Source organism: Diadema antillarum, unplaced genomic scaffold (genome assembly GCF_040938485.1).
Source record: "Diadema antillarum isolate AM-2024a unplaced genomic scaffold, OU_Dant_1.0 seq00000133_RagTag, whole genome shotgun sequence".
Lineage (NCBI taxonomy): Eukaryota > Metazoa > Echinodermata > Echinoidea > Diadematoida > Diadematidae > Diadema > Diadema antillarum.
This window is the reverse complement of record NW_027271210.1, coordinates 358,634-384,947: the sequence shown is the minus strand read 5'-3', so window position 1 is coordinate 384,947 and position 26,314 is coordinate 358,634. Positions and strand designations below refer to the sequence as shown.

General features: G+C 36.6%; 1 protein-coding gene across 1 annotated transcript in view; it reads left to right on the top strand.

Annotated features, from left to right (window-relative positions):
* Positions 1–18,969: 18,969 nt before the first annotated feature.
* Positions 18,970–26,314, top strand: part of LOC139727475 (uncharacterized) — a 100,321-nt gene continuing 92,976 nt past the window's right edge. Inside the window, exon 1 of the mRNA XM_071638449.1 lies at positions 18,970–18,986. The gene's annotated coding sequence lies outside the window, so the exon portion shown is untranslated. The remainder of the gene's footprint in view (positions 18,987–26,314) is intronic.

Here is a 26,314-nt window from a genome sequence, read left to right as displayed (position 1 = left end):
CGGCTCACTCGCTCGTACTAATTTAGAGTATTTTTTAAAGTCTTCAGTTTGGGTCGTCACTATATCTCGTAAGAATTGTAAGATTTAATAAGCAAAAAATGACAAGAATTTCATGTTTTGTAAGCTGAAATACAAAGTTTTTCGGCTCGCTCGCTGCGCTCGCTCGCGCCAAAATTTATCCCCAAAAAAGAGATAAGAACAAAACGTGATGATGACGCAGAAATATACAAATTTCGACTCACTCGCGCGTACTAATTTAGAGTATTTTTTAAAGTCCTCAGTTTGTTGGTATAGATCGTTATCGTCGTCACTATATCTTGATTAGAATAGTAAGATTTGATAAGCAAAAAATGACAAGAATTCCATGTTTTGTTAGCTGAAATACAAAAATTTTCGGCTCGCTCGCTGCGCTCACTCGCCAAAATTTATTCAAAAAAGAGATAAGAACAAATCGTGATGATGCCGCGGAAATATACACATTTCGGCTCACTCGCGCGTACTAATTTAGAGTAGTTTTTCTAAGTCCTCGGTTTGTTGGTATTAATCGTTATCTATAAGGCCGTCACTATATCTTTATTAGAATTGTAAAATTTGATAAGCAAAAAATGACAAGAATTCCATGTTTTGTTAGCTGAAATACAAATTTTTCGGCTCGCTCGCTGCGCTCGCTCGCCAAAATGTATAAAAAAAGAGTTGAGAACAAATCGTGATGATGCCGCGGAAATATACAAATTTCAGCTCACTCGCGCTTACTAATTTAGAGTATTTTTTAAAGTCCTCAGTTTGTTGGTATAAATCGTTATCGTCGTCACTATATCTTGATTAGAATTGTAAGATTTAATAAGCAAAAAATGACAAGAATTCCATGTTTTGTTAGCTGAAATACAACAATTTTCGGCTCGCTCGCTGCGCTCGCCAAAATTTATCAACGTTCATTACATTTAAATCACCCTCAAAAAGACCCCTTTTAAGTGCTTGAAAAAGTACATCATGTGGACTGTGTTTAAAGTCCCTACTGGGATGGGGTTGGGGTGGAACACTTTTTCAGAAATTAGGGGCGCAAGTTTCGCGCTTGCCCCGGGCGCCGTTTTCCCTAGATACGCCACTGTATTCACCATGCAGATTCACACCTTTTCAACCAAAAATTACGAGCTTATTTGTAGATTTGAAAGTTTGTTTTCGGTGAAGGTAGTTCATTGGAGGTACCAACAACAACATATATATTTTTTAATTTCGTGAGGACTGCCTCCTTTTGAGATCGTAGTGGCGGTTGCATATAATAACAGAACTACCTGCCCAAAATAAAGGCAATTTGTCAAATCGGAATCACCATTGAAAGGCTAAATACGTCCAATGACATACAATTATTTAAAATGAGAAGGAGTCTGCACAGTCAGAACAAGATTGTACTTCAATGGTGCAAGGGGTACTTCTCGGAGGGTGGTATTTGTTTCGTCACTTGTTTCTTACCAGTACCTCAGTTCATAAGAAAAAAAAAATGCACCAAAAACACATTCATAAGACTTCAATGAGTTCAATGCACAATCTTTCAATGAGTTTCTAACTTCCAAATGTTTACATTACCTCGTTTGATATTCAAAAAAGCTATGAATTAATACTGAAAGGAATGACAATTAATGACCACATGCATTCATATACGATAAAAGAGTCAATTTACGCTGATTCATAATGCGTCATCATACACCACTCAGCAATACCTCAAAACATTTTCACCTCCTTCTTGATAGACAGTGTGTTCCTTCTTTCGATGGGAATCAAGACGGGTAAATACAAGTCCAGTTTCCATCTTCCTTGCTCCCCCGTCATTCATTTATTTGATAATTCTCAGATATACTTTATTTTTCGAGCGTCAAATCGTCTTTGTGAAAGACATTCTCAAAAGAAGATAAAGGAAGAAAATAATTATTTGTAAAGAAACGCCCCTCAAAAAACGAAGAAAGAAACCGACAAGTGTTTCAAGGTATAGGCAACCTGAAAGGTGTGCAACCTCGTCAAGAGGTAAATGACAGCTTGGACGTCTAAATGACGTCACATTAACCGGCATTCGTTAATCGTAGAGACGCATGGGTGTGGTTGCACAATTGGTATTTATTTGCAAGTGACATACCCTTCTATAAACTGTTGAGACGAAACCGAATCCTGCGTTAATTAATGGTAATAAGTCAAGGCTCTGTACACTGCGAGCAACGTGAGCCACGGCGTGTACTGCTTTTCGATCACAGAGCTGCGCAAACTGCGAAGGGGGTAGATGGAGTGTATTGTACGTATGGCGCTTGACATTCAAGCAATAAGTCTCTGCGATTTATTCCGAGGTGTGGTTTTGCTCGCGTACGTCAACACCTCGTCCTACCCCTATTTTGTTCTTGTCACCACCATCGGTTATGCGATTGTGGAGGGTCATAGAAATTCCTATAAGCAGGGATGAGCTCGAGGAGGAGGTGGTAAGGCGGATCTGCGGATTTTTTTTTTTTTTTTTTCAAGTGAAACTCAAAGCATCGACTCGAGATCATTTACAAACACAATGTCTTTTTTTTTCAATCGCGGATCGCTTTTGTTACAGAATTAAAAGTAGGAGTACAATACATTCTATGTTTACAGAAGTAATCTGTTCCTTAGCTTTCCTCCGTTGTATAGTCAAGAGGGGAGGATGTGTGTACTTATAACATGGAAACTATGCAAATGTTGTGTGTGTATAGATAAAGAAAGAAAACATCTGGATATGGTTCAGGAATAGGAGGGAAACTTTCAAAGATTGAATAGATAGCGATCAGCATTACATTACCATTCCATTTAGATTACACTATGCTGGTCCATCATTTTTCTAATTAAATTCCCGATAAAACACACACACACACACACACACACACACACACGCACGCACACACACACACACACATCATCATCACACGTGAACTTGATTCCCGAACTTTTCAAAGCCAAGTATTCACTTAACAGTGAGTCTTACACAATTAAATTTGTTAATAACAAAGTCTGTTCAGCAAGTGTTCAGTATCACAAAAATACATGCCCTAGTATTGCAATACTTTTACTACTATTAAATTGTGATCATTTTACCGGTTCATATTGTGTGTTAGTGAAGGGTATTTTTACCCCCTCAACAAGAATCACTGTAAATGATATACCTTTCTGCGAGCCAGGATGCCCTTTGAGGCATTAGTACCAACATCAACACCTCATCCAATCTGCAAAAGTGAGCAATATCTGTTTGATGTCACTATTTTTTTAGAACAATTCAAAATGTTGAGCAGAATTTGCGCCTGATTTTTTTATATATGAAGAATTCACCGTGCTGTGTATATTGAACTTTAATCTACACATCACGGCACATGACAGTGAACACGAAGTGACATCTCTCTCCATTTCTCACAACCTGCGACCTTTTAGACCTGTACACAGTTTAGGCTTCAATGCATTTCTTTCGTCCTTCATTATCACGGAGCAAAAGTGAGAAGGAGCAATGTAAAAGATCCATACATTGTCAATCGTACTTTACTCACTGTATTCTTCTAATCTGTCGTGTTTTTTATGTTTAATGGAATCGATATCGCGCTGTCTGCTTATTTTGTACCGTACAAGTAAAATTTGCCGTTTACGCATGGCTTGAAGTTCCTCTCTATTTACGCGTCTCTTTGTTACGCATCACAGTCATGTGAATGCCCTCGTGACGATTACACTTTCATCTACCTCTTTATAAGCCCCTTTGATCGATGGTCATGCTCAATCGCGACGATCGATTCTCAGAAGAAAAAAAAATGATGATGAATATTCATCGAAGCCGACCGGAAGGTATCGAAAGGTTGATATGCGATAATGTGCATTGTTAGTGAGCAAAGTAAAGTGTCATTTTCTCAAAGAATATTCTTTATTGCCGTCTTGATCTGCTGAATTCCTGGCTGGCGAATTCACATAGGCAAATACGAGTCAGTTTGTTTTCATGATTTGATCCTGGCATAACAAATATGCTTTAATGCAAATATGAGAATTCTTGGCTGTTATTCCCGTTGTTTGTTACTTTAAATTTTCAATACATTCGTAGTCTTGTTTGGTAGATGACAAGCATGAATCAAGTAATGCGAGATATAGTCATTACAGAGCAATTATCCTTCACTAATTTCCGAAGACACTTGCACACATTTTTTTTAATTATTCTTTATTCGAATTTCGTTCAGTTTCATATCAGAAAGATCAGAAACGTTCACAGAAAAAAAACAAGACGTCATACAAAAACAGACTGCATTATACACAAACACAATACCAAATAACATCTACTTACACTATATAAGGACAAAATGCAGTAATACCAACATTCTACAAAACTAATATCAAACTCACATTATAACTCTTTTAACCCCCCCCCCCCCGAATAAAAACCCAATGAAATCCTCTTTTTGTTTTTTGTTTTTTTTTCACACATGCACACATGCACACAAACACACCCACCTAACACCAACGTGCCCCTCTTCCCGACATGCTTTAGATACTCTCACACATACACACACACTCACACACACACACACACAGACACACACACATTTTAACATATGTGTGTGTCTGTGTGTGTGTATGCATGTACTTTATTGAACTGTCATCATAAGTAACCAAGAAATGAACGAATATTCATTGATTTTACCAAGATCCTAAGCTTTACCATCTCGACTATATTATTTGCCGTGACGAGCAAATGGTTGACTTGTACACTTCATAAGAGACTACTTGTATCATATTTGACCAATCTTATTGAAAAGTGCACATACAGAATTACGCACAAAATAGAAATAGTCAAATAGTTGAAAACATAAATAGATAAATTATCAAGACTTAAGATTCGGTCATTAAAATGCAAGAGGTAATCAAACACACAATAGTTTAATTTTAGATTAACTTGACCAGCTTATCAGCGGATATATTATAACACAAAATATTCCTAGCAACGAGACAGAGTAAAGGACAATGACCTTTATTTGTGTCAAGTGCTTTTTGAAAACAAAATCGAACGTTGTGCAATTTGATTTCCTTGCATACATTGCTATTTTACAAGGATTTGCTATAGTCTGCATTAAAATGGCTCTTCTTTTACTCTCATTTGTCATATCACATGACTATAATTAAAATATGTTTTACAATATCGTACCAGTTTTCTTTTATTACGTTACGTTTTTGATGTACAGTATGATAATATGATGTTGTACATTATAGTTTGCAAATTACATGATTACGTATATTGTAACTACACATTGTATCACGTTGGTCTATATCAAATCATAATTATTCTCATACACTACTTTGCGTCGTTTAATTCACTTTGTAAATAAAACGTGTTTAGATGTTAATAATTATGTAGGGTTTAAACAATTTGATCCAGGTTGATATAATGATATATTTATTATAATATCAAACAAGAAGATGGTGAGAACCAGAAGGTCGCTACTGCGTTGTAAGTGTTGAGCGTAGATAAAGACGAAACAATCAATTTTCGTGAAATAAAAAGTTTGTTTAATCAAAAGTATTCAGATTTATAAGCATTGTTCCAAGTATAGGGTAAAACAGCTGTCTTGTAGTTTCAATTTTTTAATTTTAGTGAAAATGAAAACCATTTAAGATTGGCACCATAATGTAGAGAAGATCAAACTCCATAACATGATACCAATAACCTAATACCCGTAAAAAAAATTGAGATTAAGTCCGTCTCTTTCCCAGCCGACGATAAGCACTCCCATGAAATCCTCGAAGAATAATATATCATCTGACGCATGATAATGTGCAGTACATAACCTACTTATTACCCTTAACAGCATCTACATGCCCATATCGTTGTATATGTGCAATTCTACCGTATATATATATATATATATATATATATATATATATAATAGGAATGATACGTAACCTTTGACCCACATCGTCATCCGGAGAGGGAGTAGAAGTTTCCATACCCAATGTTACATTAGACACCTTGCCCTGGGAACATTTTTTATAGAGAAAAAGAAGGAAGAGAAAGCGAAGCGAAGAGATCAAATCGATAATGCAGAAGAGTCTCTTTTTGGAAGTCATTGTCTCTATAGGGTGTTATTTCAACGTAACCTGCTTGGTATTCGGTTGCTGAGTTCTAACATCCTGCCTGCATAATGCTGTTCTTTTTTTCCCTTTCGCTTCTATCTCATTGGCCACATGCGAATTACACAAGCTAGTTGCTTAAAGAGGGAATAGCACGCCATGGAGTATACCTTTTTTAAGGAATTGATGCTTCTTATCATGTGATTTGAATGTCTTCTGATCTGCAGTTGCAACAAGTAATGATATGGGCGAAGGAACATTGATGTCGATAAAAAAAAAGTGATTTGATAGAAAAACAAGTAATAGGAATACAAGCAATAAACATGATAGGAGTTATGATAATATGCACTTCTTATCAATAATCATCTTAAAAGTTAGAGGTGGTACAAGCTTTGAAACAGCACTATTGAGTCCTTCCTTTCTTGCATAACACACCTACGTAAAGATACAGACCCGTGTAAACACATAGACACTTGCATGTGCAAGAGTCTGAAAGTGTATAGTAACAGAAAATCACGATAAAAAACGAAATCAGCAAGACCTTTACTCTGAGTGGATTATCATCTGTAAAAGCAAACAGTTTGTTGACGACTCTGCAATCACTCCTTGGAGCAGTGTCATCCAAGATTCCCAACTTTTCGTCATACCTTTAGGATTGTTTTTTCCTGCATTTTCGTGGCATGCATGAAGAACAAAGGGATTCTCCCCTCTGTTGAAGAAAAAAATAGCTTCCTGATCTGAGGGTGTACTTCTTGAATTATACATTTTTGCCACTGCCGCTGATTTTGTAGGTGTGATCGTGCTCGCTCGAAGCAAGAACACACAAATCCATTATGCATTGTGTTAGGATAGCATGAGATATCCCGACTCCGCTGCGGTGCCGAGCACCGTTGCTCTCCTACACGTATATTCAATAGCGTACAATATCTCCAGAGATTCTATTTCACTTTTCCCTAAGGATGTATTTCGCGATTGAATAAGCAACGAGACTGGAGAAAAACATGCGAAAGGGGGCTATGAATATGCTGCATATCATAGCGATAGTATAGGGTCGCTGAAAAACACTACTTAAATTTCCAACCCGCCCACCCCCCTTCCAGTTTTTTTTTTTTTTTTTTGTGACACGCGCAAAGTTATTTTACACGGGCTGTAACGAATGCGTGCAAATTTTACTAGTAGAAGTGTACACGTAGGCGAAGATTACACTGAAGAGAAAAGTAGCATCTAATTAGAACACTATCTTTGGAATACTCATTTGCTGTGGTGGAAGGCGTTGAAATAAAAGCTTTATTGAGCGACCTCCATGCGTCGCGTGTGGTATATAAGCGGTCCCATGTATCATTATTATCTATTCAATGTGTGTGATGTTGACATGTTCTGTTAGCCGTCCTTGACAGATTTGAGGGGAAGTACCGAGGTTGCTGCTTGAAGTCTTCAAAGGATGATGGGTATAGGTTGATGTGATCGTGCATCACAAAACCAACAAAGAGTCGCATCCCTTGATTTTATGTGAGGACTAAAAAAATAGTGAAATTGGTCAACGAAGTCAATCTTTAGATTTTCATATTTCGTGAAAGAATTATTTTTTTCTACAATATTCCTAAGTTTGGGATCAAATGAATGGGAAAGTATGTTTCTAGTAGTTTTTCTACACACCCTTTTTGTAGACTAGTGTGATCAGGTTAGAGGCCCCTTTTCATTTATTGAAAATCCTTTGCTCACTCTTCACTTTCAACTGTAATAACTTTTGAAAGGATGATGCTATTGCTTTGAATTTTGGTATCAATCATGGTCATAATGTGTTAATGAATCATTCAGCCTAATCTGATGATCGCGTCATCGTTGTTGCTCCAGCGTTTTACATTCAGTTTTTTTTTTTGCCCATTCGTCGCACAGCTAGCACAGTTTGGTAAAGATTTATCGCTGGAATAGACCTTGTACTTTAGAGCCTCTTTTCTCAGTTCACATTTTTGCAGAGTGTGTGCTTTCTTTTCAATATCTAGATTTAGGTTAGAAGAGAAGCGTTTGAATTGAGTTATACATCATTTTAAAGCTTAGAGTCTGTTCTTTAAGAATCTGCCCTTTGCGATTGCTAAAAGCCATGTCTGGCAACTTTTTGTAGGTCTTGTGATGCAGGGTGACACAAGTCCGTTCTGAAGCAAGTAACATCTCTTACAATTTTGCCCTACTAAGAAACCTATAGTGTTTGTTCACTTTTGTTTACGACGATTACATAAATTGTCTTTATTGTGGTGTTGCTTTTTTATCCCATTTTTTTTTTTAGGCTGAAAACTCAATGATATAAACATCTTCTAAAATAAGTGTTAAAAAGATATCTAGCGGAACAGTTCAATAGGATCGATTTTATTTATTTATTTATTTATTTTTTTTGGGGGGGGGGATTGTTTGTGTAAGCTTGTGTTTAACTGACAAGAAAACAACCGTAGACAATATCAAATCCTTCGCATATAAATCAGTTTTGATCCACCAATAGTTTATTTGACTTTGCTGTATTTGGTTGCCTGACGTGTTTTCGTTTCTTTCATTGATCATGTGCTTTCCTATTACGGTGGCAATCCTCACTAAGGGGGAAAAAGTAACAAAAAATAAAGAATAAAGTTCGTTGACTTTGTCGTGTTTGTCCATATATGCTTTCTCAGTTGGTATTGACACTATGAAGCGACCTCGTTCAGTGCATCCTTTATATCATCAGACTGCGAATCCTTTATCAGTAGAAAGCCGCCACCTGTTTAACCTCGCCTCCTTCATCCATTTCAGCGCAATATTACCTCACAGACTGATCAACTATAATATATATGCATATTGAGTCAGTGGTACTTAGTGTCGTGTGTTACAAGGGGTGGTGTGGTGCCGGGGCGGGATGTACGGAGGCAAAGGGAGGATGGTGGTAAGATTCACTTCTCTAGACTTATTTTGCTAGCACGAGAGCAAACACATGACGTGGAAGATCATATGTAGAAATAGGTTGCATTAATAATACTTGTTTGCCCCCCTGAAATCCTCTAATTCAGACTTATCTTGTATCATTTTCTTTAGTTTTCAGGTTTTTTGGGGTTTTTTTTGTATTTGTTTTATCTTGTCTTGTCTGTGCTTGATATTTGTCTTTTGTTGTTGTTGTTGTTGGCATGACCAACAGAAAGGTCCCAGTGTACTCTCTGTGGTTTCCAATGACGGATTGAAGGGGAAGAATACGGGGAGAAATGACTGATAGACCGCCAGGGAAATCGACGACGACAACGCCTGTGACTCTAGACAAGATCAGGCAAGATGAGCACAACACAAATATATAGGAGCAAGTAGAGTCATGTTAATGCTGCTCATAAACTGAGTTTGACATGTGGTACATGTGAAAAAAGGGAAATATTACTTTCATGACAGTAGAGAGCACAACAATAATAAATTTTCAACTTGGAGATCGGGGCGGAAGCAGTTGGTAATCGCTTTGAATAATGAAAAAATACAAATAATTAATAGCCATGCACATCATAACCTGGAAACTGGGGGAAAACCTTTCGCATGATTTAACGATTGGTATTCGGTCATGAAGGAATTCGAGCTCTTCGTGAACCCCCCTCTCTACCCATGAAAAAAAAATCAGACAAAGACCTTTCATGTTCTGTAAATAGGTGACTCCTCAAATACAAAATCTAAACATGTTGAAATGCATACATCTTTGCATTCTTCATTAAAGTTGTAATTCCATCAACCCTAGAAACCGATCTTCATTTACCCACCTTATTTATTCTATTTTCCTTTTCAAATGAAATTCTAAGACATCATAAACCATTATGCTAACGATTATAAACCATGAGCTCTTTTTTTTTTCAAATCCACAGTCGATATTACTGATATCAAATGTGACTTGCATCACAAAACAAAGAAAAGAGTTGCACACCCTGATGTTATGTACGAACTCAAAATAGGTTAAGCCGGTCATTTCTTCTGAAAGAGCAATTCTTCCACTACATTAATCTAAAGTTTGAGATTAAAAAAAAAACGATGAGAAATTGTGTTTTTTTACAGTTTTTCTAAGACACTTTCTGCAGTATAGTATGCTCAGCAATAGCAATGTCTTTGAGGCCCCTTTTCATTTCTTGAAAACACTTTAAACGCTGTTCACTGTTAAACCTAATAACTTCCGAATGGATGATGCTACTGCTTTAAAAATTGCCATAGGTCATGGATAAAATGTGTTTAAAGAACAGGCTCAATATCAGCTGTCAGTCTGCCTATACATTTTCACACTTTACTGTTAGCTGCATATGCCGGCTGATCTGCAGTAGATATTGACATTGACAACACTGACACACTGAATGTGTTGATGTGTTGAATAAAATCTATGCCTGTTTGTTTCACTGTTTGAGTCTTTGTGTGAATGTGTGTGTGTGTGTGTAGGGGGGGGGGTTTCATTCTCATTAGACTATCTTTGTTATATAATTCTAATTATATATATATATATATATATATATATATATATATATACTGTATATATATATATATATATATATTTATATTAATATATTTATATCTACATCTATATGGATTTTTATATTTGTATTTATATTCATATTTATATTCATATGTATATTCATATTTCTATTTATACCTGTATCTATATTTATATTTGCTTGCCGAGATGGGACTTTATTCCGACTTCCAAAAATAGGAACTAATGACTGTCGTCAAGACAACGTGAAAGCTTAAAACCAAGTGCATCAGGAATTATAGATCTGAATAGCGATGGCTCTTTTAAAATTTCCGGAATGACAGAATTTGAATTGACTACATTGTGTTATAGGAATACAAAAAGAAAGTGGTGATGAAAAAGGATGACAAAAATGAAGTGGTGAGGTGATCTGAAGGAGTGAGAAAACTTATTTATAATAATAGCGCCGTAAAGGGAAACAAAGAATGACGTCATTGAGGAAGAAAAATATACGTTCCAAAGCAAAGTGAAAGACAGAGAAAGAGAAAGAGAAAGAGAGAGAGAGTTGACGTAATAGAAATGGAAGAGACTGCACGCTGTCAAAGAACGAATGATGGCAAGGTACTATTGTTGGCAGAAAGAGAGAAATATAGATATAAGATAGATAGATAGATATATAGATAGATAGATAGATAGATATATAGATAAATAGATAGATAGATAGATAGATAGATAGATAGATAGATAGATAGATAGATAGAGAGTAGAAAGCCTTTTTCGTATTCTTAACATGTCAGGTAACTCACCAGGCCAATGTATAAATTACAGTTTGCAATCGGAGAGACGATTCCACCCCTGTTAAGAATGTTATTCATGTTTGCGCTAATAAACAGGCGCATTAGCCTTTCAGTTCTAATAAACATTGTTAGACATTTACAAATTTCGTGGCGTTCATCGAACTCCCTGGCAAGTACAGGACTATCTTTTTTTTTTCTTTTTCTTCTTTTTTTTTTGGGGGGGGGGGTGGCTATACATGGGAGCTAGGCGTAACAAGGTAAGTAGAACATGTAGAATAACGGTCACTGCTTCAGGGTCCAATTTCATAAAGCTGTTCGTAAAGTTACGCACGACTTGCAAATGACTTGAACACGGCAATCCAAGTGGGTTTCTTAATCGTTGTTAATTTCAGTAGCTAAAGTTGAATTTGCAGAGGATAACGATTATTCATTCATGTTAACACATGTTTTTAGTTGAAAGTGTATTTTTTGCCAAAATATAATTGAAATATTGGCATGCAGTCGTACTTTGTTAAACGTACATGTAAGAAAAGAATGGGCACACATATTGGCACTTCATTTTCCGGTCGTTCGTAAAGTCATGCGTAACTTTACGAACATCTTTATGAAACAAGGCCCTCGACCTCTATGTGACATAAGTTTCACCGTTTTCATTCAGAACTTCAATATTGACGAACTTACTGCTGTCTTGCTACCCCTCTGAGTTGAAAGAGTCATAAGTCATTCTATACGTTCTGTAGTGCAGAAAGGACTTAATCACGTGCATACAGGTGTGGCGGGGAGAGAACATCCCGAACTGAATCATGCAGAATAAGCAAACGTTTTCAACAATTATAATATTATGATGATGATGGTAATGGTGACGGTCACTATGAGTAGTAGTAGAAGTAGGTCTTTTCTATGTTTTCTCTTCGGAGACAAGTGCCTCATTATATGAGACGAGTCTTTTTATAGAAGAGCGAAATATCTCTCTCTTTCTGTGTGTCTGTGTGTCCATCTGTCTGTCTCTGTCTATCTCTCTCTCTCTCTCTCTCTCTCTCTCTCTCTCTCTCTCTATATATATATATATATATATATATATATATATATATATATAGATTGATAGATAGATAGATGGATAGATAGATAGATAGATAGAAAAAAGGTTGTACTGATACGCAATAACAAGTTTCCATTCGATCATCTTGTCACTCTGTACAGTCTTGAAGAAAAATGATGCAGTAATTCAATGTATGAAATATAACATTTTGTATTACTTCATGCAGTACTCAACAACTGGAAGAATCTTGTTTGGGTAATTATACTGAAGTTTTCTATGACGCAAAACCTTCTTATCAAACCTCTTATCTACCTGGCATATAAGTTTGAATACCCACCATACCAACAATAAGATAAAACACCAATGATAAAGATGTGCACACGCGCCCGAACAAAGGCAAAAAGAAAGAAAAAGCCAAAAACTTCAGGAAACAGCATGCACAAATTCATGAGGTATGATCCAGTTGGCATGGTAACACAAATCTCTTCAAGCCGAAAGTGAGCTCAATATATCACAGCCTCAAGCTGTGGATGAACTCTGTTCAGTTCCCCCCCCCCCCCCTTACACAGTCGTCATCGATATTGTGTCTTGCTGTTGTTGTTATTGTTGTGTCGCTTTTTTACCGTTGTATTTTTTTTTGTCCTTGCAAGTACTGTTTGCTTACCTGTTCATGGCGAGGATGACGATCAAATTGCCATAAAGGATCAGACTACAATGCCAAATCCTGGAGCTTAGATTGGCCCCCTATATGCGAAATAAATGCCCTTGAATCTATTTTCCTCGCCGGTGTAGTCTCGATTGATACCGTTTTACAGTATAACTTTGACTTCAGTCTGTAGCAATGAAAGCCTCCCCATGAGGACGCGGCGTTCAAAGAAAACTGTTTACACCAACTACTAGTTTGTAGTTCTCTCAAAGTTGCTTACAAACGCGTATGTCTTTCCCTTTACCTTTTCCGATGAAGTGATATTTCATCAGAAAAAGTAGAGATGTGGGACGAAAAAGTAAGGGGAAAGCTAAAACATTTGTAATTAACACTATAGTATATTGCTGTTAAAAAGGTTAGTATTCATGTAAAAACAAAACTGCTGCTAAATGCCAGAGCAATGGGAACTATGATAAGCATAATGAAAGCAAGAGGTAAACCACGTGCGAAGCAGCACATCACCTATAGTTACTTGATAAAGTCTAATACATGAACGAATGAATCAATGAATGAATGAATGAATGAATGAATGAATGAAGGAAGGAAGGAAGGAAGGAAGGAATGAACGAATGAACGAATGAACGAAAGAATGAATGAATGAACAAAGGAAGAAATAACTTAGTTGAGTGATTAATAAACAAAAGGTTAATGCATACAAGTCAGAGGTGGAGATGAATTTCTTCCTCTTGATATACGTGGATATGCTTACTATTGACTTATTTGTGTTGTGTACTGACACTCATAATGAGAGATGTTGTGATTGTAGTGAAAAAAAAAGAAATCCCAGTGCGCAGTTAGAATATCTGATAGAATGTATTGAGGTATTTTGCCCTATGCACGATGGTGCGAGAGAGAGAGAGAAAAAAAAAGTGGATTTGTCCATTTGTCTCGATCAAGCTTTCATCAAATGGTCCATTCATCTTGGTCCCGCTGATATAAAGTAACGGACCGGAAAATAGATTAGGTTCGATTGATTCAGTTTTGCTATGACGTAAATAACAGCCATCACTCTTCCTCGATTCTTCACATATGATAGAACCGGAGGGTACGAGGGTATACGAATAGAGGGAAGTTCAACGTGATCCAGGATGGATACAACGTCGACAGCCCTTTAAAAGTCCAGACACAAGATGAAATAGGCACTAGTGTACCTCTACTATATAGTTCACCATATTAGCAGAGGCATAATATATGAATGCATGAGCTCTCTCACTTTTAAATATTACATAATATATATATATATATATATATATATATATATATATATATATATATATATATATACTGACATCAAAAGACTAAACCACAACATGGCGGGGCGGTGCAAGAACAGTAAATCTATTGACAGCAAATCTTGCACATTAATAGACGTGGCTGGTGTTGGGTAGCACCCCTTTAATCATCGAGCTTTCGGGCGAAAAGCCCTTCTTCAGGATTGTGTTGGTGCTGAGTGTGGTCTTGTAGTGTTGTCAGACAACACTACAAGACCACACTCAGCACCAACACAATCCTGAAGAAGGGCTTTTCGCCCGAAAGCTCGATGATTAAAGGGGTGCTACCCAACACCAGCCACGTCTATTAATGTGCAAGATTTGCTGTCAATATATATATATATATATATATATATATATATATATATATATACATACATATTAATGTGACCGTGCATCACAAAACGAACAAAAAGTTGCGGCCCGTGATTTTACGTGAGGACTCAAAAAAGGTGAAATGTGTCGACCGAGTCAATGTTGAGTTTTTCATGTTTTCTTAAAGAGCTATTCTTCTTCTACATTATTCCTTAGCTTGGGATCATAACATGAATGGGAAAGTGTGTTTTCAGCAGGTTTTTCCAGAACCCCTTTTTGGGGGAGAGTAGAATGATTAGGTATGACTTAGAGGCCCCTTTTTACTTCTTAAAAATCCTTTGCTCACTCTTCACTTTCAAGTCTAATAACTTTTGAATAGATAATGCTACTGCTTTGAAAGTTGGCATTAGTTATGGACAGAATGGTATGTTAATGGAGAACACCTAATTTCAGCTTAATCTGATAATCCTTTCACTGTTGTTGCTCCGGTGGTTTACATACTGTGTTTTTGTCCCTTTCATCATACAGCTAGCACGGCTTAGTAAAGATTAAGCACTTGAATAGACCCTGTACTTCAGAGCCTCTTTTCTCAGTTCACAGTTTTCCAGAATGTGTGCTTTGTTTCCAGTATTTAGGTAGGTTAGGAGACTCCATTGAAATGAGTTATACATCATTTTATAGCTTAGAGTCTGTTCTTTCAGAATCTGCCCTTAACTGATAATAACAATGTCTGGCGACTTCTTGGTTTTGTGATGCAGGGTCATATATATATATATATATATATATATATATATATATATATATATATGTGACTCTGCACCTCAAAACAAACAAAAAGTCGCCAGACATGAATTTTTAGTTAAGACCATATTCTGAAAGAGCAGACTTTAAGCTTTAAAATGATGTATAACTCAAATCAAATGGACTCTCCTAACCTATGTAAATATTGGAAAGAAAGCACAAACTCAGGAAAAGCGTTAACTGAGAAAAGAGGCTCTGTGTCTATTCAAGCGCTTAATCTTTACCAAAGCGTGCTGGCTGTGCGATGAATGGGACAAAAAACAGGAAGTAAACCACCAGAGTAACAACAATGAAGGGATTATCAAAGTAAGCTGAAATTAAGCATGCCTCATTAACACATTCTGTCCATAATTATTGTCAATTTTCAAAGCAGTAGCACTATCCTTTCAAAAGTTATTAGAGTTGAAAGTGAAGAGTGTGGACAAGGTTTTTCAGAAATGAAAAAAGGATTCTAAAGACACACCTAATCACACTGTTCTACCAAAAATGTTCGAGATAAACTACTCAAAAAACACACTTTCCTGCCCGTTTTATGATACCAAATTTTAGCATAATGTAAAAGATGACCCGCTCTTTCAGAAAATATGAAAAAGTCAAGTTCGGCTAGGTTGACCCATTTCACTTATTTTCAGTCCTCACGCAAAATCAGTGTGTGCGACTTTGTGTTCGTTTTGAGGTGCACGGTCACATACATATATATATATATATATGCCATTCATTCATTTCCTGAAGTGGATCACATACCCTTTTGTCCGTTTTCTAGCTAGACGTTGGTGTTCTTATCCGTTACACGTTTTTATATAACTTTTACCCGCGCCAGTTTTTCTAAGAATAAATTTCACTTCTTTTTCTTAAATCTTCCACTACATTCTCTCACTTCTCTCTTCTCTAAGCAAAACTCAAAGTAATTTGCGAAGCGCCGCTACATTTAGTTGTCTTATATCTATAAGCGTGAAAAGAATACAAATTGCACCAGCTCATAAATTCACTAACGTGTAGACCGACAACAGCTAAAGAAATAAAATGTATTATTAAAAAAGACGAGGATTGAATGGGTATAGTGTAAAAGCGAAAGAGAAAACTTTATGGAGGGACGTAAATAAAAAGGACAGAGTTCTCCTGACTGAAATGGATGTAAACCATAGTAACCTGCTTCTCTAGAGACAGTATTCCGACATTTCCTGATATTGAATGATATAGAATGATGAAAAGAAATAGTTAACTTGATTAAACTGTAAAGGGAATGCATCAAAATGAGAGGTCTGAACAATACAAGTTCGCTTTGTAGCAGCCCCTCAGTGTTCATGTTCAGTCTTTAAATTAAACAAGGTGCGGTTCTACGTGATTTATTTTACATGAAACACATTATCATGACGGTTGTAACATCTATGTATGAAGAGTTTGTTTGCAAAAACCGATAAGTCAATATTTGCCAAATTGAGATATTTGCGATTAAAGGTCAAGAAAAACAAAGAGAATAATAAGAAAAATTTTGCTTCTTTTGACCATAACTTCAAAAATGTACCTTTATATGTAGTGACCAATATATCATTTAAAAGGTATTATTTTGTGCTTTATGACAGAGACCGTACTTCAAAATCTTCAAAAATAGACTTATCGGTTTTTGCAAACAAACTCTTCGTATATTTCTGGGAAATGAACATAAAACATTGAATGTATTTTCTAACGTCGTACAAAAATCTTGGACGTAGAGTAAAAAGTCAATAATGCTGTATACACATTTTCTAATATCAAGCTACCAAATGGAAACATCATAATTCTTTGCTGATGGCAAACCTTGTCTTGGTGCTAAATTCTAGAGTGCATTGAAGAGAATACGGTTTTGTATAATTGCCTTATTATGGTTTTAAACTCAAGCGGCTTCCGATAAACGCGGAAGACAGGTGTTTCCACTTTTTCTCAAGGATGCGACAACTTTACTCTCGTACGAGCCTTCATTCATCGCTATGCATGTACCAATACCGATTCACCTGGCTGTCTCCTCCATTACAAGCACATCCTTGCACTCTGCTGAGAAGACATCATTTTTTTTTTCTCTGAAGCTGTCACGAAGAGTTGCAAACTGGAAAAAAACAAACTTTTGAATGAAATGACATACAACTGTAAATATGGACTTTCTCACTGATGTTTTACAAAGCACATAACCAAATGTCAGCGAGTTTTGATCGTTGATAAGGTTGCTCTAGAATCTTCAGACTTCTTTTTCACTAGTTTCACCACATGAATTCCATGTACATGTACATGGAACGATATATACAAACCCGTAAGTCATGATTTTTTTTTTTCAAAATGCGCAGCTAAAGCATCGGTACGTCAGAGTATAGTCATGAATAGAATGGGGCAACTACGTATGATTTGTAACATGATAACCCGATGCCTTCATGGTGGTTGCTATGGAGTTTTAAATCGCTTTTCCGTGTGCATGCAATTGATCACCTGTCGGTGCGCTTCAATAGACTCTGAGCTGCAAAGCCCTCCCCTCTCGTTTTTTTTAAGACTTAATTCTTCAACCATATTATGTAATATTCTTATCACCCATTGTAATTGTAAAAGAACAAGCATGAGTGGCAATGATTTTGAAATACATGTTATTAAAGCTGAAAATATCTTTGGGAAATCTGACCAATGGGGAAAAAATGTATTTTTTTTTTCGGGGGTTGGGGGTTGGGAGGCAGATAGTTAAGGCACACCTTTTATTCCTTTTATTAGGATCGCTTTGTTTTACCTTGTTTTTTGATATCTCAACCGTTTCAAAAGAGATTTTCTACAAACGAGCTTTATATTCCTCTTGGAAATGTATGTTCTGTAATATTCACAAGTGGTTTCTGATTACCTCGCGAACGGTTAACAGGTGAATTCCCATCTAAACCAAAACTAAACCATTCCTTCAAGCTGATGGATACATGCTCGCAAGAGAAGGGTGAAGGAAGATACTCATTAAAGTCGGGATGACATAGTGTTTTCCACCTTTGTGAGTAAGGTGCCTGGAACGAAGTGGAGAAGCACGGAAATACATCAATCGTCTGTTTCACTGACTAGGTTATAAAAGAGAGGGAAGAAATAATAACAGATGTCCTCAGAATTATGTTAATTTCTTTCAACAAATCCGGTGAGTCTTTTACTTGACGCAATTGTCTCTTGTATAATAGAGAAACAAAATCAACACTTCTCATTCACGAACCCTGGGAGAGGGAAGATTGTTCGCAAGGCGCATGCGCAGCAAATAGATGGCCCAATGAAGAGAGCGGAAATCTCCGTGCGTCAGTCAGAAAGGCTGATGCGAGGCGTCATGGAGATGCCTTCTGAAGACGTCTTGATTTCCCTCGCAGACTCGTCTTCTTCTCGGGAGCGGGAGAATCTTTCTCTCGCGAATAATTCATTTCTCTTTTGCGCGCATCAGTCGGCTCTTTTCTCCCCCGCCTTCTCTTCTCGCGTTGAACTGAGTGGATAGCACCATAAGTGCGCAAGACCATAATAGTTCCCGCCACAGCTGGTATGTCATAAATATCACTTTTCTATTTTTTGTCCTTTCATTTAGTTTCATTATTCTGGAATTCATTTAACCTTACATCCATTTTACAGCCCTTTGATTACAGGCGTATGCATTTCAAGTATTTCTAGAAAGAAAATGGAAATTTGAGCAACTGGTGGTGATGTGTCTGTATTGGTGATGAATGTGGAATGTTGTATGCTTATGGAGGTAGGTTTTTTTTTATCGTATGTTTTTTGATAAATGTGTGATTTATATCAGCTCGGTCCTTACAAAGATGTGGGTTTTTTTCGGTATTATTTTGTACTCGCTTTATGTTTGTCCAAACTTACTGACGCAGAGAAGACGTGTCATAATAAAATTTGACAATCACTTCAGAAGTTGCGATTATCAATTATCTTGTCTTTCGCTTTGGCTCATTTCACGGGAAAATAGCATCATTGTTACACATGTGTTGAATATGTTGATGTAGATTCATCCAGGTCGCATGATAACAGCACGTAATTAAAGGCATAGTTTACCATTTGCAGATGAAAAAACAACTGATGTTTTAGTGCTACAAAATGTTTTTAAAATGTGAGTTCGGGATTAAAAAATCCACTGTAAACATTTTAAAGAGGAAAATCGATGTTATTCTAAATATACAAAATATGAACAATATCTATGATAAAATTGATTTTTGCGTAAACCGTCTACAGTTACGGTTTATTGCGAAAAAAAATGATATCTCTTATATTTTTTACTTTATTGCGAGGTTTTTATGTGGTAGGATGTGTTGTGATACAACTGACCTAGACTATGCATAAAATGTGATAACTCGAACATTTTTCAAATCACTCCTCTCAATGGTAAACAATACCTTTAAATCTCAAGCAAAAGATTGAGTCTTTTTCGAAGGCACGCATTTTACATCATTTTCCCTTCATTTCTTTGGAAGTGTTAGAATATGTCTAGCCTAAATAGTTTATACCAACAAAAAATGGTAATGACGCTAAGACAGAACACTTCTCACAGAAGTTTCCTTGATGTTGGTCTTTAGAAAGACTTAAACAGAGAGAGGGGAAAAACACGTCTAGTGTGGCAGACGATGGATAAAGCAACAAAAACAAATAAACTGGAACAAGAGGGAAGAAAAGACAAGAAAATGAAAAAGGAAAGAAGAAGGAGAGACCAAAATGTGGACTAAAGCAAGTAACCAGTTCCGAAGGTTTTACTAACTCATTTGCAGTTTCGCTTGATAACCAATGAAACGAGTACAGCGATTGGTTGTTTAGCTAACAGATTACCATAGTAACCCGTTGGTTGCATCCGCTGCAAAGCTCCTTTAAGTTTCGAAAGATGAGGGCCAGGATCAAGACGAAGATTAATAGCATCAGCATCTCGACCAAACAATCACTTCAGTGAGAATGAATCGAAACGTGCGGAAGATCACATGGGTTACTCGATACTCGAATTTAATTAAGGGATGCTGTCGTGGCGGCGCTGTAGTGTTTCTAGGCGAGGGCCAAATTCAGTCTTGGCGGAAAACTATTCATAGATTATAAGAAAAAAAAATAACAACAACAACCTGCGCCGAAATGTTGTTTATCCAACTTGGCGATCTTGGCATTACTTTGATGTTTAGGAAACGTTTCCGTTTTCAATATCTGCGTTGCGACGAATGTGTCAATCCTATACTTTTGAAAGGCAGAGTGATATTACAAAATAAAATATAAATGTTCTTGCTTGCCACTTGTAGGAAAAGCTTTATATTTGCGCAATTACTTTCCTTGGCGTGCCTCTACTTCAGAAAATAATAGATATATTTCATCATAGGACTATCCTTTTAGTGTTATCAAAAGAATTTACATTATGGGAGAAAGCGTGCGTCCACTCATCTTGATTTTGTCATAAGGGTATCTTTAGAGTGCAATGTTAAAGGATTCTGTTGTAAGCGGCATATAGATGGACTCTTACCAAAAGATGACATTATGGTATATTTATGATGTATCACGCCCCGCATTTGCTTTGACCTTTGTAAATGGCGTGAAATGAAAAACATACGCATAAAGCACTCTCACGGATATCCAAAATAACGCAATCATACACACACACACGAACACACAAACACACACCCACACACATAAATACAAACGCGGATATTACATTTTCGCAACCATATGAATTAATCATTACACTTGGAATTTGAGTCTGACCCCAAGTCACAACGCATTTTTCAAACCATTCATTGAAAACATTAAGTAACTAAGAGTAAAAAAGAGAAATAAAGAAATCATTCGAAGAATAGCTGCAACACTTTAAAACAAAATAGTCTCAAGCGGAGTGCTTCATCATTACTTTACCTGGTCTTTAAAATCAGTGCACATCTCGTCGCGGTAGTGATAGTGTCGACTGTTTTTTTTTTTTTCATTCTTTTTTACATGATTCCATTCAACCATTTTATCTCCGTCGGTCATTTTCAAGGATTGGATAAAATTATGAATATGCAAATAATGTGCAAATTCATATAATCAGGAATTGGATAGAGAGTTCTAACGTTGCTATAAAGTTGATTGAGAGAAGGATCTCACTCGTGCGGAGCTCGAGAAACGAAGTTGTCGTTGTTTTGTTGTTGTTGTTGTTGTTGTTGTTGTTGTTTTCTACTCTTCCTACACGTGCGATGGTGATGCGGCTGTATTGTTTGTTTACAGTTTGCTATTCCATAGGGTTGTTATTCCGAGTTTTCGTTATTCCGTAAATGAAATTGTAGGAGTTTTATTCAGAAGATTTGAACCGAAAATGAGAGAGAGAGAGAGAGAGAGAAGGAAAACGTTACTTATTTCCAAGGTCTGCTTATCCGAAAACGAAATACGCTATGTATATCCCAGAGTTCGCTAAGTACGCTGTTATTTTTTTTTTTTCATTTTCGGCAGTGTTCAGACAAACAAACCTTCGGAATAACAATCTTTTTTTTACCACTTTTTCTGCTCCTTCTCTTAATTTCTTGATAAACGAAGCGTCTGAATAAAGACCATCACCCTGGTACTGTCCGGATGCATAGAAATGACGTTTCATGCTTTTTATAATCATCTTCACGTATATTGGCGGTCATAACACTAATCACTATGTGGATATGATTACTACTGCTTCTTTGTTTCTAAATGCTCTGATACTAACCAATGTGAACCAACTGAGCAACCAATCGTCAATCAGCTTTATAATTCACATGGTCCCTTTCTGGAGTTTCCCATGCAAGTAGTTGCTTTGTATTCCCCTTCATGATGAATAATATATCATCTGTCAAGAGGGCCGAAAATGATGTAAGACACTGGCGAAAGCTGGACTTGTTATCATCAAGATAATGTAATCTAATGAAATGATATTCCGGTTGCCATGGTATACATAATTCAATTCCATACATCATTCATCGTGTCATCTTTTTATTAAATTAAGAGAAAGAACGGTTATGATTCACAGCTTCAATCTATTAAAAGTTAGAGACAGCAGTTACCAGAAGTCGAGACATTATCAAACCATAGAGATGTAAAATTGAGGTTGACGCCCTGGTACTGCGTTCGATAAATCTCCTCTTTTTCTTTCCCTTTCTTCAGGGAATTTAACCAACATCCACTTAGACAAAAGCATAACTATTCTTGCATTATCATGGCAAAGATATGTTTTTAATAGTATAGCCAGGGCGTATATAACGCCTTGTTGGGTAACGTAGAACGTGACATTCTGATTTGCGTAAATTGTGTTTCAGACACACAGACACACACACACACGCGCGCGAAAACAATACTTTGACATAAGTGACATTGTCCACTCACATCTGACATGACAAAACAATATTAACAGTCCTGCATCATAGCCATGCCGATCGCCTTCAAAGGATCCGCTAAGATTGGTCTTTCTGTGAAGATTCATCATCACTTTTATAGATGCATCCGTATTGCGAAAAGTTCATTAATTTACCTGTTCTTCATCATTTGACTCGATCTTTGTGATACTTCCGTGGATTGAAAATGACATTTCCAACGTCACAGATTTTCTTTCCTTTTTGTCTTCTGCATTATAGATAAAGGAAAATATTGCACACCCCTTCTTATCTAAATTTGCCAATCGATGCGTTTCAGCGTTCTGTTCTGAATTCTGAATATCAAGTACACGGGATCCCATTTGACATTTTGTAAAATAGTTCTGCTATTTTTTTGTAATGGGTGTTTTATTTCTATACTTCCTGATCTCTATTCGAACAGTATGCAAATGAAACGTGCAGAGGGATCTTTTATTTATATGTTTTTGAATGTCTTGGTAGTGCATTTCTTCGAAAGACTTGTTGACTAAAAGTAACTTTATATTTTACTATTACCGGACTCTTGATGACAATAATATGATAATTTCCGTTTACTTACAGCTGCATTTGGCCCATATATCCCACTCCTACGACGCCATTTACCCTTAAATCGACTAAATCTTCCCTTATGCGATGCTATTCTTTTGTATGTAGTCCTATGTTTTGTAGATGGATATACAAGAACAGCGTATATTCTCTTACTCGGAATGTTTAAGCTGCAGTTGAACGCAATCTGGAGAAAATGTGGAGCCATTTTTCGGTCGTTTAGTTCTGAATGCGCCGAAATGGCTTTCTTAGCGTGGGGAAAGTAATCCCATCACCTAATCTCCTTATCCCCCTCACCCCCCCCCCCCCCCCACCCTCGACCAGTAACCACGACATTATACCCACACACATTTCAAGTCGATGTCCACAAAGCGATTCTCGTTACGGTTTGGCCCCGAGAAGCTATTAATCGCAGGAGAATACATTTCAAGGTAACTGCAGAGACTGAACGAAACTGCTTTGTTCGCTGTAAAGGCTATGGATCCTTTCGCAATATGTTTATACAAATCAAACTACACCTGAAATCAAAGTTGAGCACTAGAAAAGATTTCGATTCTTTGAGAGGAATGGAAATACATCGTTTCATGGAATACTGCTAATATAGCTATACAAATCACCAATTCTGCAAACGAACAAAAAGAAGAACCAGAATGGATTATGATAAAGCGAGACAGAGATATATTTTGCAAAGGCCTAGAATACTGATTGCGATGACTTTTACCAATTTGCCAGCGCATGTGTTTGTAAGTATAAATAATGATGATTGTACCTTTTCAGTGTGCTCATGAAGCACCTGCCTAATCGCTGCACTGGGGGTTAAAGCGGTGGCTGGGGTATTACCTACTATAGGAGGGAAACAGATAACTGTCGTGGATTTGCGAAGGTGTGAGTCATGAATGCAAGCGTCATGAATGTTTCAAAGACTCTGTCAAGCAGACGACTCAGAGCGATCGAAGACAAAAATACCTTAACCCTTTGTTTGTCATTCTCTATTTCCTGTCTATATGTGTGTGTGTGTGTGTGTTTGTTTGTTTGTTTGTGTGTATGTGTGCGCGCGTGTGTGTGTAAAATTTGTGCACATTTGACGCGATGGCAGAGGAAAGGTTAAGGGATACGGAAAAAAAAAAGTAGATGCTCAATGACATGAATTGGAAAGGTGTCACAAACGGCATAGATTAGAATTTGCGCTCCTATTGGAAACCCACCAACTCCAAGCACCTCCATTTCTGTGGTATGTTAGAGTATCGTTTTACTATATTATTATACCTTAATCCAACTTGCCATTTCAAAATCAATTTTGATCAAATACATTTGATTAGATTTTTTTTTTTGCTGTTTAATATTAAATATAGGGGTTTTCGTTTTATCTCATATAAGAAGATGATACCTGAAATCCCATCTCAACCAAAATCATACCATCCCTTTAAAGTTTTGTTGTTGTTGTTGTTGTTGTTGTTGTTGTTGTTGTTGAGATGAAAAGTTCTAAACATCTGTTTCAGCTCATTAACTGTTTCTGATTTCGTTACGTTCAGGGAGTGTATATGAAAAAGGTACAATTCGGTTTTAATAGATAGAGAAAGAGAGAGAGAGAGAGAAGAAAAAAAAACAATTTCCACATATATTATGTACGTATACAATTATAACGATGTGTACCTTTGTAAACTAGAATGGTAAATCAACATTTCAATTGTTCCACTCCTCCAACCTTTAATATTGATATCAAATTCAACACTCGAAATGTTAGATTTACCATTTTGTTGTTGTTGTTGTAGTTTAACAATTTGACTGTTAAATGTAACATTTTGCAAAAGGCTGGAAGAGTGACAACATTTTAAACGTTGATTTACCACTTCAGTTTTTACAGTGTAGAAATGATAATGAAGAACATGTGTGAACCTTGGATGCAGTTTGAAGTGAATTAGTTAAATTGGAAAGTGGCGTCAAAGGAAAATCAAGTATCAAGGGGGAACTCTTTATGGATGTTTTAATCGATCCGGAGTACACACTGACGTGAAGGTAGTGGTAAATTCCTTTAATCTCACTCAAGAGGAGCAAGGCCAGGAAATACAACGCATTCCGCAACAATATGGGTGACACGGTCTCTCTTTCTCTCTCACTCCCTTAACCCTTTGCATTATTAATATTAATAATGTTCTGGACCCCATGGAAGACCAGCGATGCCATGTTGGTATTGCTGAATATGGGCCATCCAACCTGTGTTGTTTTTATATAGAAAATAAAATCAATCAATCAATCAATCAATCAATCAATCCATCAATACCACATTGATTTCCTGTCTATATTAGTACGTGTGTGAAATTTGTGCACAATTGGTCCATTTGCACAGGAAATGTTACATTCGCAATTTTACCATTCTGCAAAAGAAACTAGAAAGAAACAATAAAAAGAGGTACCACGTACGAGTATTAAAGTGAAAAAAACAAAGACAGTATTACAAATATTGTCAAGTCAGCGTTAATCCGACAGTGGGTTGGCCAGCAGTTTACTTGGCTAAATAGCATATTCACTTTGGGAAGTTTGCTGTTGTTCTTCTTATCATTATTTGATACAATAGTCTCAATACTGTTACCGTCAAAACCAAAAGCAAAGGCAGAACATCTCCCTCTGCAAATCTTAAAGGGTCTGTAAAGTGCTGGTTGAGGTGGGGATTCATGTGTTGAACTTTCCTAAGTGAAATAATGAGAAACCTCTTATGAAATATGAAAGAGCATGTAATTTCAAGGAGGATTCAACGTTTATTTGATGAAAATCGGTATTCAAATTCAATTCAATTCAATTCAATTCAATTCAAACTTAATTTAGTTTTTCGAAAAGAACATAAACATTTCACTTTCATAGGAAACAAAGAACAGGGTTGCATAATCAAAACAAAGTAAATTGAGAAACATAATTGTGGAACCTTGGCTGAGATATCCAAAAAAAAAAGGTA